Source organism: Cryptomeria japonica, chromosome 2 (assembly GCF_030272615.1).
Source record: "Cryptomeria japonica chromosome 2, Sugi_1.0, whole genome shotgun sequence".
Classification (NCBI taxonomy): Eukaryota; Viridiplantae; Streptophyta; class Pinopsida; order Cupressales; family Cupressaceae; genus Cryptomeria; species Cryptomeria japonica.
Genome location: NC_081406.1, coordinates 511,833,398 through 511,845,863, shown reverse-complemented (window position 1 = coordinate 511,845,863; position 12,466 = coordinate 511,833,398).

Sequence of the window (12,466 nt, the reverse complement as noted above, 5' to 3'; positions counted from 1 at the left end):
CTCCTTGGAGTTGGAAGAGGGGAGAGCAACTAGGGTTCGATCGCGATTTTCCGCTTTACATTTTGGTGAACCCGACGTGAACATCCTTTCTGATTATTCATGGTTAGATCTGAAAATTGGATTCCTTGATTACATTTCCATGTTTGATCTTTTGCAAAATTTTAGAGGTTAATTGCATAAAAACCCTAAATTTTCTTTTTAGTAATTAAGCTTGTGAAATGTCTAAATGTTAATGCTTGTTTCAGATCTACCCTTCTATTACAAATTATCAATTCATATCTATGCTTTAATTTTGAAAATTAAGTGGTTAAGTGTCAAAACCCTAATTTTTGAAACCCTCTTGATTCAACCTTTGTCCAACAATTTCACTGATCAAAACATCTCCAAATCAGCTGTAACTTTGGATTCCGCAATAAAATCACAATATCTTTCATCCCTGAAAATTTGGAAAAAAGTTGCGAGGACCGTGTGCACTCCGAGCGCCATCGTCCCCGACATTTTTTCTGAAATTTCGGGAGTGAGATCTTACTGTATTTTCCTGCTAAAATCCAGAATTTTGGCTAATTTTATCAATTTTAACACCTTCAAAATTAAAGTCAAAGTTGGTCTAGGGATTGCTTGGATTAACGCTTCTAATCATTCAAAAATCATTGAAACTGAAATTTTGTGTCAAAATTGTGTTCTTACTGTCCTAAATCTGAAAAGTGTGTTTGCATTCATTAAAAATTTCAGTGCTTTATTTAAATTCTTGCAATTTGTGACTTTTGAAATTAAGTGCTTAATTACAACAACTTCAATTTCCACTTTCAAAATTGAATTTTGCGTGAAATTGAGTCAACTTTCAAATTTCAAAACTTACATTGCTTTTGGTATTCCCTCTAAAATCATAAAATTCAAAATTTCAGTTTCCCTCTCTTTTTCAAAATTCAAATTTTTGCATTTTTCGACAATCTTGGTAGGGTTCAATTTCGAGATTGCAACTTTAATTTGGCCTATCTACAGATCGTAAAATCACTCAATTTTTTCAGATTAGCTCTAAAATTATCATAACTTTCATCCCTGCAAATTTTGAAAAAAGTTGCCGGGACCGTGTGCACTCCGAAGCGCCACGGTCCCTGACATTTTTTCTGAAATTTCGAGAGATTGTCCTGATTATATTTAACAGCTTAAATCCAGAAGATTGGCTGATTTTACTGAAAATTGCTACCTCAAAATTCAAAATTTTTTCTCTCTCTCTAGTGCATGAGTTTTACAACAATAAGCCCTACTTACACTATTCCCGTTAGACGAAGCCATAGAATTAAGTCTTTTCAAGGTTTAACTACTGAGGAGATGGAACCTAATTTGAATAGCCTTTTTAACGAGGACATGGGTAATTCCTCTAATCCTCTTAATGATGAAGAAGCTCTCCATGAGGTTTCTGAAGAACAATTTTCGAAATTGGATAACCAATTTGACGATTTTCGACAATGGATGTCTCAAGAATACCCTGATAGTCAAGCTCTTCCTTTAATTGAGGGTCTAAAATGTATGCTTCAAAGTGATAAGAATGGAATTGATATTTTGCATGGTATTGCACACATTGTGGATTCGAATGTGACGCCTATGAAGAGTTGTGCTGAAAATTTGGGTTATACACAACCTCCTACTCAAGTCAATCATTCTATTCCTTTGATGACTTCTATTGCTAGCGTACCTACCTTTACATCAAACATAATGGCTAGTTCTACACAAGACATTCCTCCTGTGATCACCAGTCATGGGGGCAACCCTTCTTCTTCAATTAACCCCCTTCCCTCATTTAATCTGACTTCTTCATTCATTCCTTCAATGAGTGTCCCTATTATATCTCCACAAATGAACATGACGCAAGGGGGCAATTCGTTTAACCATTCCATTCCTCCTTGTAGTGTTCCTCCTGTCCAATCATCTCCTATGACTAACTATCATAGAGTCCCACCACCTTACTCTTTACCTTCTTTCAATAACATAACACCTCCATCTCAATCTAACACATCTAATATGAATTCTTCGACTGAAGCGACCATTAACAATCTTGCACAAACTGTCTCTTCTTTACAGCAACAAATTGCCTCTATGAATCAATCTAAGTTTAGTGTGCCCACATTTGATGTTGCGAGCCCACTTTCTCTTGACATTATTCGAGCTATCCCTCCTAAACATGTTGAAATCCCGCATTTGGAGCTTTATAATGGTAAAGGTGATCCTCTAACACATGTTAAGACTTTTCAAACAATCTGTACTAATTTTGCCTATGACCAAAGGTTGCTTGCAAAATTGTTTACTAGAACATTAAGAGACAAAGCCCTACAATGGTATTTCTCGCTGCCTTCCTATTCTATTACTTCTTTTGAACAACTTGCAAATGCTTTCATTCAACAATTTCAAAACAATATAAGTCCTAAAGTTACTTTGATTGATTTAATGCATTGTAAACAAGGTGTTAAAGAGAAAGTGACTGATTTCATTGGTAGATATAAGCATTTGTATGCTCAAATTTCCTTTCTAGTGCCTGACAATGATATGCAAAGAATCTTTATTTCTAATTTACAAAAAGATATTCGAGACAAACTTCTGTTTTCTAAGTTTACTTCTTTCCAACAGTTGTGTGCAACTCTTCACAATTATCAACTGACTGTGAGTCAAATGGAACAATCACATCCTATGGCTCCGAGTGATAAGGGTGATAGCAGTCAACAACCATTTGGGAAGTTTAAACCGAACAGAGATTCCATCAAATTCAATGAAAACATCATCAACAACAATGTGAATGTAGCATCAGGTGTGCCTCCTATTTCTAAATTTTTCAAGAAAGAAAGAAAGTATACTCCTTTGAATGAATCATTGCATAGTATTATGAATAAGTTATTGGAACAAAATGTGCTTACTCTTCCTCCTATAAGGCAAATTGATCCTGCAAAGATTACTTCACCTTATTTTGATAACAAATCTTTTTGTCAATTTCATCGTCAACCTGGGCATGATACTGAAAAATGTTTTTCTTTAAAGGGTAAAATTCAAGATTTGATTGATAATAATACTATTTCTATTTCTGGAGTGAATGATAAAGGCAATACATCTGTAGCTCCTCCTAATCAAAATCTTCAGATTTTCACTGATCCATTACCTTCTCATACCTCTAATGCGATTGAGACTAATGATTCCTCTCTCTCATCTGATGGTCTTGTGTCTATGACTCCGAATGTGATTAACTTTTTAGAGCAGCAAGAAAACCCTGAAGAACCTTCCATCACATTTGATTCTAGTGAAACCATTAGGGCACCTGATGGTCCTTTATACATAGTTGCAAAAGTCAAGAATACACCTTGCCGTGGAGTGCTTATTGATCCTTCTTGTATGGTTAATGTTATTACTGAAGAATTTCTTTTTACTTTGCAATTGAATCAAGTGATATATGACAAAACAGATGTGATTGTGAAACTATTTGATGCATTTTCTTCTCCTGCAATTGGTTCTATTACATTGCCTATTGAGGTCCATAACAAATCCCTTGATGTGAACTTTGCTATTATTCCATCTTCTGAACAATTTCGTGTGAAGCTTGGCTATCCTTGGCTATCTTCCATGAAAGCTATTGCTTCTCCTATTCATAAGTGTTTGAAATTTCCCCATAATGGTGAAGTTGTTACTGTCAATCATAGTCTCTTTAAACTAGCTGAAAGAACTTCTAGCGTTCCTATTGATTACTTTCGGCCTAAACAATTCCAATCTCTTCCTCCGTGAAGTGATCATCTTTTCAAATCTTATCAAAAGTGGAAAACAGATATGATCCTATCTCTAAGTGAACCTAGAACACCCAAACTTGACATTCCTATCATTCTTGAGAAGGAAGTTCTTCCTTTGAAAGATAAAACTAATGTCTTTCCTCAAGAAGATTCCCAACCCGTTCCCATGGATGTGATTATGTCTATGCCTAATAAACCTTCTAAAAGTAGACCTATACCTCCTCGTCATGATGGACTTGGTCTTCTTCGTAAACCAAATATTCCTCCTTTGTATGGAGCAGTCCCTCCTCCTTCTTTTTATAGAGAGAAGAGACCTTCTTCTTCTCCTATTATCCAGCCTAAGAGACCACAACCTAAACACCCAAGTGCTAAGGATGAGAACATTCCTCCTCCTCAATCTTCTCCACTTCCTACTAAGACTAGATGAAATCGTTCTGCATGTGAACGCCGATGAAAGCGTCGTCTTAGAGCTCAAGCAGCTGCTTCTCAAACTTTGCAATCTCCAAAAACACCTTCAACAAGCATTATTCCATTTTCTCCAAAATCTCCAAAACATAAGATGCATGATGGTCTTGATCCTGTGCGAATCAAAGACCCTATTTTTATAAATCTTGATGATGCTATAGATGAAAATGTTATTCATGATGAAAATGTTACTCCTCTTGCTTCTGATAGTGAATATGAACTTGTTGATATTGATAACCATCTATCTAAGAAATTTTCTAAAGCACTTATCCTAGCTCCTAGACAAGAACACCGTGGCTTGGGATATGAACATAGCCCTTGTTTGGATCTTGTGATAGCTCCATCTACTGTGTTGAATGTTCCTCCTCTAACGTGTTCCCTGCCTTCCCGAAATATTGATCAGCAAGATCGGGGGGTAGATGACGTGCTAGACTAGTTCATTAGCATAGCAGACTCTCTCCTCCTCTCTTGTGTTACTTCTTCTATGTGTTACTCTCATTCTTCTATTTGTTGTCCTTAGTGTTGTCTACTTGAGGAGGATGCAAAGCATTGAGATCTCTCGATCTCTCTCATGTTGACTCAAAAGATACATGTGTTCCCTTCTTCTAGGTGACCTTTCTTGATTGGGGAATGAAGAACAATTATGCATACATACATATGATATGCATGAATTATCATACAACATACTGACCCCGAGGAAAGCGAAGTCACCTTGTGCTTTGTGTTTTGTGTCTATTATCCTTGGGCTTATCTCACACTTGGGGGCTAAATCCTTGCGATAATGTGCTCCTTTCCTTTCTCATTTCTTATATGTATCACTACCTTAAAGCAATCACCCCCGGTGAGGCGTGTGCAATCGCTTTAACATAGGGGGGCATACATCCCGTTTATATCTTTTCAAGATACTTGAAAATTTCTTGACAAATCTAGCTTTGCCTTGAAAATTTTTGATATCTTTCTTGCATGACTCATAGTGAGGGAACCTTACTACTGACAGTCATGGTTCTCCCTCGTGATCTTCCCTTTTACTTTGTCAATCGAAGTCGTAAGATCCTTAGTCCACTAGGGGCTTGGTGTGTCTTGCCTCCTTGACGTGGTGAAAGTCTTTTAATATTGTTTCCTTGTACTTTACCGGAAGTATGAGCATACATACTCCCGCTAAAGTGGGGGCTAAATGTAGCGTCCTAAAATTGCGACACTTGCAATTTCGACTGCATTTCAGTCTTCACGATAGCGACGCAACACGGAACCTGAATGGAGACCCCAAAACTTGATCATGACACCAAAAATTGCATTTTCTTGCACCTTGGCCTGAACCTCCTTTGCACCCTGCTGTCCTGGGAGGTGGGACCAGAGCGCCCAGCGCCCTGGTCCCTGGGTCCTATTTTGGGCCCGGTCTCTTTTAGACTTCGGGTCTTTATGTTTGCAAATTGGAAAATTATCTTTCTTGGTCGGCCTAAGGTCGGGAAAATCAGTCTATCAGCCCTAAATGACAAGTATATAAACTACATTTTCCTCTCTCATTTGGATAGATACATACATGAGGGAAAAAGCGTGGAAATTATACTCAAGCATTCAAGCATTCAAGCATTCCTTCAAGCAATTGATCATTCTAAGTCTCCATTCAAGGCTAAGTGTTGCATTCAAAACAAGGATTCAACCATTGAAGAGGAGATCACTTACAACACATTACATGCTACAATATACAACATACAACAAACAACAACATCTATACCTTCGCACATAAGGATACAAACATCCTTACAACAAGGTATTAGTACTTGTTTTACATTACAGACATTTACATTTACAGCATTGCTCATTTCTTGGTTAATTCCAAAACCGGGGTTTGACCTAAAGGCAAACCCCTAATCCCTAACCCCCCAATCATCTTCGCTTTTCTGTGTGTAGGTTGTAGGTACGCGGCTGAAATTGGAAATCTGGAATCCTTGTGCAGAGACGAACAGATCCCCCTTCGTTTCGCGGATTTTTCGGAGGACCGTGGCGCTCGGGTGCCATCATCCCGACAACTTTTGCTCAAATTTGCAGGACAGCACCGTATCGGCATTTTACTGCTAATTCCAGGTCCGCAGCTTCATCCTATATCGCTATCTCAGTTTATAAGCGAATCTTTGTCACTTTCTATGCATTCCTAGCTTAATTCTTCTATGCACATTCTTTACAAAAGAGGGTAGCCTTGCTTTCTTAACCCTTGAAACACATTTAGCATCCAATCTTGCATTGTGTGGGATTGGATCTTGTGGGTTTCAACCCCTCTTTTGAATGTAAAGTCTCTCCCCTAAGTGAAAACCATCAACCCTAGCGACCTCCCTTCTCTCTCCTTGGAGTTGGAAGAGGGGAGAGCAACTAGGGTTCGATCGCAATTTTCCGCTTTACACACTCATAGCCATTTTTATGTGTATACAAATACCTTATGCAAAGCACTTAGGAAAAGTAAGGACGATAATGAGGACTATGCAAGGACTTATGTAAAGTAAGGATGTGAATGAGGACTATAATGAGGATGATAATGGGGATGATAATGAGGACTATGCAAGGACTTATCTAAAGTAAGGATGTAAATGAGGATTATAATGAGGACGATAATAGGGATGATAATAAGGACTATGGAAGGACTTACGCAATGTAAGGATGTAAATGGGGAGTATAATTTGTGTTATGCCCTGCATACCTAACCCCATTAGTTTCCTTGTCTTGAAAATATGGCCCCCATTTTTTTTTTGCTTTTTGTTGCTTTGTTTTTTTTAAGTTTTTGCCTTAAAACTTCCAAACCTCGAAACCCTGGAGTCTCAAGGTGTCCTTTTCTTGTCTTTGAAGTCCTACCTCAGAACCTTGGAGTTCCGAGGTAGGCATTTTTTTTTGGTTGTCTTCTTACCCCGGAACCCCGGAGTCCCGAAGTCATGCCTTGTCTCTTTTGCTTCATTGAAGCCTTGGAATCCCGAAGTCCTGGAATTCTGAGTTCTTCATTTTTTTTTGTTAGTCACTTTGGAACCCCGAAACCTGGGAGTCTCACATTTGTGTTGTCTTTACAACCTCGGAACCCCGAAGTCCCAAAGTTGTTTTACTTGTTTTTCTTTGTCCACCTCGGAACCCCGGAATCCTGGACTCCCTAGGTGTCCCTGCTTGTTTTTCTTACATTTCTGGAAATGTCTGGAAATTTAATAGGTGGTATGTTTTTTATGATGCAAAATATCTCATCAAAAATTAGATCTTTGAATCTATCAAAAAAATGCATTGTCAAAGGCGCCTTTTCACAAAGTCTTTTGGATATAAAATTTACCTAACTTGTGTGCTTGCAAGAGGGGTATTATTACAAAAATACTAACAAATATTTGTTGCAGGATCTTGACAAGGGTTTTCTTTTGATCTTTATTGTGTGCCTTGTTTTCATAGATTACCCAAACACTTCAATTGGTGTACTAAAATTGAACCAGTGTCTTTTGTGTCTTGAGCAATAGGCTCTTTTTGTTTAATCTCTAGAGGGTCTGTCTCCCTGTGTGGTCATTAGGACTACTAGTGAGGAGAGGACGACCCAAGTGGTAGCACACCATAACAGTGTACCAGTATGCAAGAATTAATGCAATAAACAGAATCAGAAATATCCACATGAAAAGCACACCATAACACAAGATGTTTAATGAGGAAACCCGGTGTGGGAAAAACCTCGGTGGGATTTGTGACCCACAATATTCACTCACTGGTCAATAAGAGAATATTACTTAGAACAGGGGCCTGCACATGCAGGAAGGCCAACTACCTAGAGCTCACTGCTCAAAGAGAAGTCACACTCACTTACAATAAAGATTCTACTAATCCAATGACTTGTACTGCTTAACAATAGCATCTCCAATGCCAGATTCAGTACCGGTTCTTGCTCTGTTCTTTACATATACCCTTGACCTATAATTCACACATTAGGTCTGCCTAATAATTTTCTTTATGCTCGCTACATTACCTTATTAAATGTCTACAATGCTCCTTTATATACAAGAGTCATTTTACAATTTGTCAAGTTGGCGTACAATAATAAACAAAATATTACATAAAAAAAATCCTGTCGGTATACATGTTTTCTTCTATGCCAGTGTCGATGCCGGTGTGGAGTGATCTGTTGATGCCAGTGCACTGTCTTGCCTGTGTAATGCTTTGCCGATATGATGTCTTGCTGGTACCATAGAATTGCAAGGTTGCCATCAATGGCAAAACCTTCAATCACATACAATGTCTCATTGGAGTGTCCATATGCCAACAATCTCCCCCTTTGGCATTGATGGCAACACTCATGAGAAATTTCAAAAGTGTCTAAAAAGGTTACCAAAAAAAATGTTTACCAAAAATATGATGGCTCCCCTTGAGCATAAGATTCCTGTGTTTTGAACTTTCTCATCCCACTACTCCCCCTTTGGCATCAATGAAAAAGGTTGTCAAGATGTTAGTAGAGTTTGTAATTACATCTATCCATATCCTCAACCCTATAGCTGGTTAGTTATTATCTGAAAAAGATCTCCCAAAATTAAGTTTATACTATCCATAAAATTTTTACTATCTTTTATTGTTGTTTCAGTCGTCTTCACTGTACCGGTGAGATGCTGCAAATGCTCTATCGGTGTTTTGCTTCCCTATGCTAATGCCTCTGAGATTTCCTTCTGCAGAGATGCTAAATAGTCCAATCTTGGACTCAGTTTAGATCTCAAGTGTTTTTCCTTGTTTATTATTCTTCCTTTTTCTCTTTCTAGTTTGAGCAATTCTTCCTCAAAATTTGCTATCTTGTCTTCAAAAACTGATAATGAATCCGGTGAGTTGACAAAATTGTCTGCAAGCTTATTTATCTCATTCTGTGTCTTGCTTATTTTCTTGTCAATATCTACAGTCAAAAAATTTGTTTTACATGTATCTTTATACAGATTTTTGCATCTTTCAACAAACTACATAGTTCCGGTAGAAGTGTGTCAAAGTCTCTGTTACACTTCTTTATTTCTTCATCAAAGAATTTCTATTTCTCTTTTTCTACCTTGTCCATTACTTATTCTTCCTTTATTTTCTCAATATTTATAGAAATATATTTACACAATGTATCCAATTGTCCTAAAGAATATTTATTATCTATGTTACAGTTTGGAGCAATTATCTTCAAAATTGGTATTGAATCATCTATTGCTTTGTAAGCCTGTGAACTACAATCAGTTATTTTCTTTATAGAATCTAATAATACCTCAGTCACATTTGTTGCCTTGAATGTTGATGATGACCCAACAAACTGAGTACCAGTGGGAGTAACCATGCTTGTATTGACCTCTGGCAGGTTAGTTTGTGTCTGCATTTCTTTTAGCACTGGTTTACCTGCTTCACTACTTACCGGTGACACTGTTTCCTTGTGAACCTGTTCTGGAGCCTTTAGCTCTATTGGTTTCTCTGTATGTGCCTCAGATTCTATCTTTTTCTTTGTATCCTCTGCCAATTTCTTTGTTTCTCCTGTTACCAGAGGCTCATTAGCCATATCTGACTTGTCAGTTGTATCTTTATCAACTATTATGTTGATCTTTTGGGTATCAACATTTATAGTATATAGGACTTCAGAATTAGGATTGCTATCCTCTACATCCATACTTTCTACTACCGGTCGGTCTTCAATGGTTGTAATTTTTACAGGTGGGGGTAGGTTGTCTTTGACCTTTATGCTTGGTGGTCCACCAACTTTGCCTTTCCCTTTGTCCCTATCCTTCGGATATACCTTTATAGGCTTAGGTTTCTTGTATTCTTCTTGTTTTTCCTTGTCAACTAGGAATATATCCCAAACATCTTCTATTTCCTCTGTTACTTTAGTAACTCTTCCTGCCATCAGTGAAATATGCTAGTGTGCAGTAGAGAATACTGACCGGTTTGCCTGAGCAATCAAATCATCAATTTCCTTGGGAGAGTTTATGGGGTATACAACAAGTAGTTTTTCTATTTTTATTTTCTTATCTAATTCAATCACTGCTTGCCTTCTGGCCTCAAGTCTTTTGTAAAAATCATTAGAAATTTCATTTGCCACTTCCATCAAAAATTTCTTGTACATGTCCATATGCAGTATCACACTTTCCTCAACTTGCCCTTTCTCATCAGCAGATAGAGTGTCATAAATTTTCTCTATGTTTTTCAGTTTTCCTTCCTCTGTGATTTCATTTAACAATATATCTAGAGGTGCCAAGTCACTGTTTGTCCTTTTCTTTTTCTTTGGTGTTAGCTTCTTCTTGGGTGTGACCTTCCTAACCGAAGATCTCATTGCTTGTTGCTTCTGCCTTGTCCTTTTAGGTGAAGGAGTGGTTGCCGATGAGGGATCTCTTTTTCTAACAACTCTTTTAAAAGTTGTTGGCATGTCACCTTCCGAAGAAGTACCTACCAGTGATAGATGAGCTTCAGGTTGTGTAGCTGCCAACTCATCTTCTGTTATGTTAGTTTCTTTAGTACATCTTCCTTAATGGCCTTTGCTTGTCTGGATCCTTTTCTCACAAATGCCTCAATGTTCTTTACTCTTTTCTTAGATTGTATTTGGCTTTCTATGGTCTCAGCACTACTAAATACTTCTTCCTTAGGTTCTTTGGGGGCTTCCAGAAGTGCTTTAGCATAAGTTTCAACTATCTGATCATCTGTCTCATAGCCCATTTCGGTTACCCAAATTGTCCTTGGGATGACTACTTCCATCCAGATTTCATCTTTCTTAATAACAAAGCATATATCATCTTTGTATTTGTCTACTATTTTCTGAGATAACCTTATTCTTTTCTTCATTTTGGTCTTCAATGCTTGGAAAAAGTCATGAATATTGTTCTCCTTGTTCTCACCCATGGTATTGAATAGTTCTGTCAATTGTTTTCCTACCGGTATGTCATATCCAAGTTCTTTATAACCTATATCAGGAACCTGTTTTGTTATGTGAAGCATTAGGCATACTAACAGATTTCCAAATCTGAAAGTTCCTTTCTTATCCTTCTTTATCTTTCCAAGGTTGTCTATTAGTTCATCTTTTAACCATTCACAGATGTCAATTTTTGCATTGTCTGTTACCATATCATAAGCACTCTTAATGCATAAACTTGAAACTGAGTTAAGTCTATTAGCATGAGAGGCTTTGTAACCTAATATCATACTTATGAATCTCACATTGATATCTTTTACATCATTAACCCTTAGAGATCTCTTATCGAATGTTGCACCTATTAGGTCTATAACTAAGTCATTTGAAACTTTCTTGTTTTTGTCTGGTCTCTTACCAGTGGTCGGTAACCCTGTGACAGCTTTTATGGCTTCCTTGGTGATCTTATGAATTGCATCTAGCTAGAAAAATTCTCCATGAACTCTGCTTAAAACTATCCTAATCACATCCTTAGGAAATTCAAGAATGCTAAGGATTTCTGTGAATCCTAGGGTTTCAATAACCTTGTGTTCAGCTTTAACATTGTCAGTATCATCACATATCTTGGTTTTATACATGGTTTTGATTTCCTCATCTCCTAACTCTTCAATGTTATAGTGGATGTACATTCTAGGGTCTTCAGCATATACGACACCTTTAGGGATTTGAGAAAATGCACCTAAGGTAACATCCTTCTTTGCTATCTCGGGGACTAACTAAAATATGGGCCTAGGTCTTTTAATTACTTTAACAACAATAGGGTTCGCTATGTATTCAATTGCAGAGGTGGATGCCATGATTAAATACCTTTTTCTGCCTTTGATGGATGCTTGCTTGAAGTGTGCTTGCTTCTTGCTTGAAATGCCTTAGCTCGGAATCTTCGCACTCTCTGAAAGTTTGAAATCATGGTGAAATGAAATGGAGCCAAAACCTTATTTTTATAATGTCTTTTTGCCATCTGCCACATTAATTGCATGATAGTTAAGTATTCACTTAACATTGGTTGCCGGTAATAAGTAATTTTCAACTTCTTATCTCTAACCGAGGGAATAATAGCACATGTGTCATTATATTTCCAAACCCTCAAGGAAATTTTCTTCAATTAGATGAAGAACTTCTTGCCGGTGGTGCACTGTTCTGTCCTGCCGGTGAAGCATCACTCTGTCCTGTCAGTGAAGCATTACTCTATTCTGCCGGTGAAGCATTTGTTGGTTCTACCAGTGGAGGAGTATTCCCAATATTTAGATCATCTTTTCTAATCCATTGCTTTGATAATTCTTTCTTAACCTCTTCAACTTTTTCCTTACCTTTCAAACTA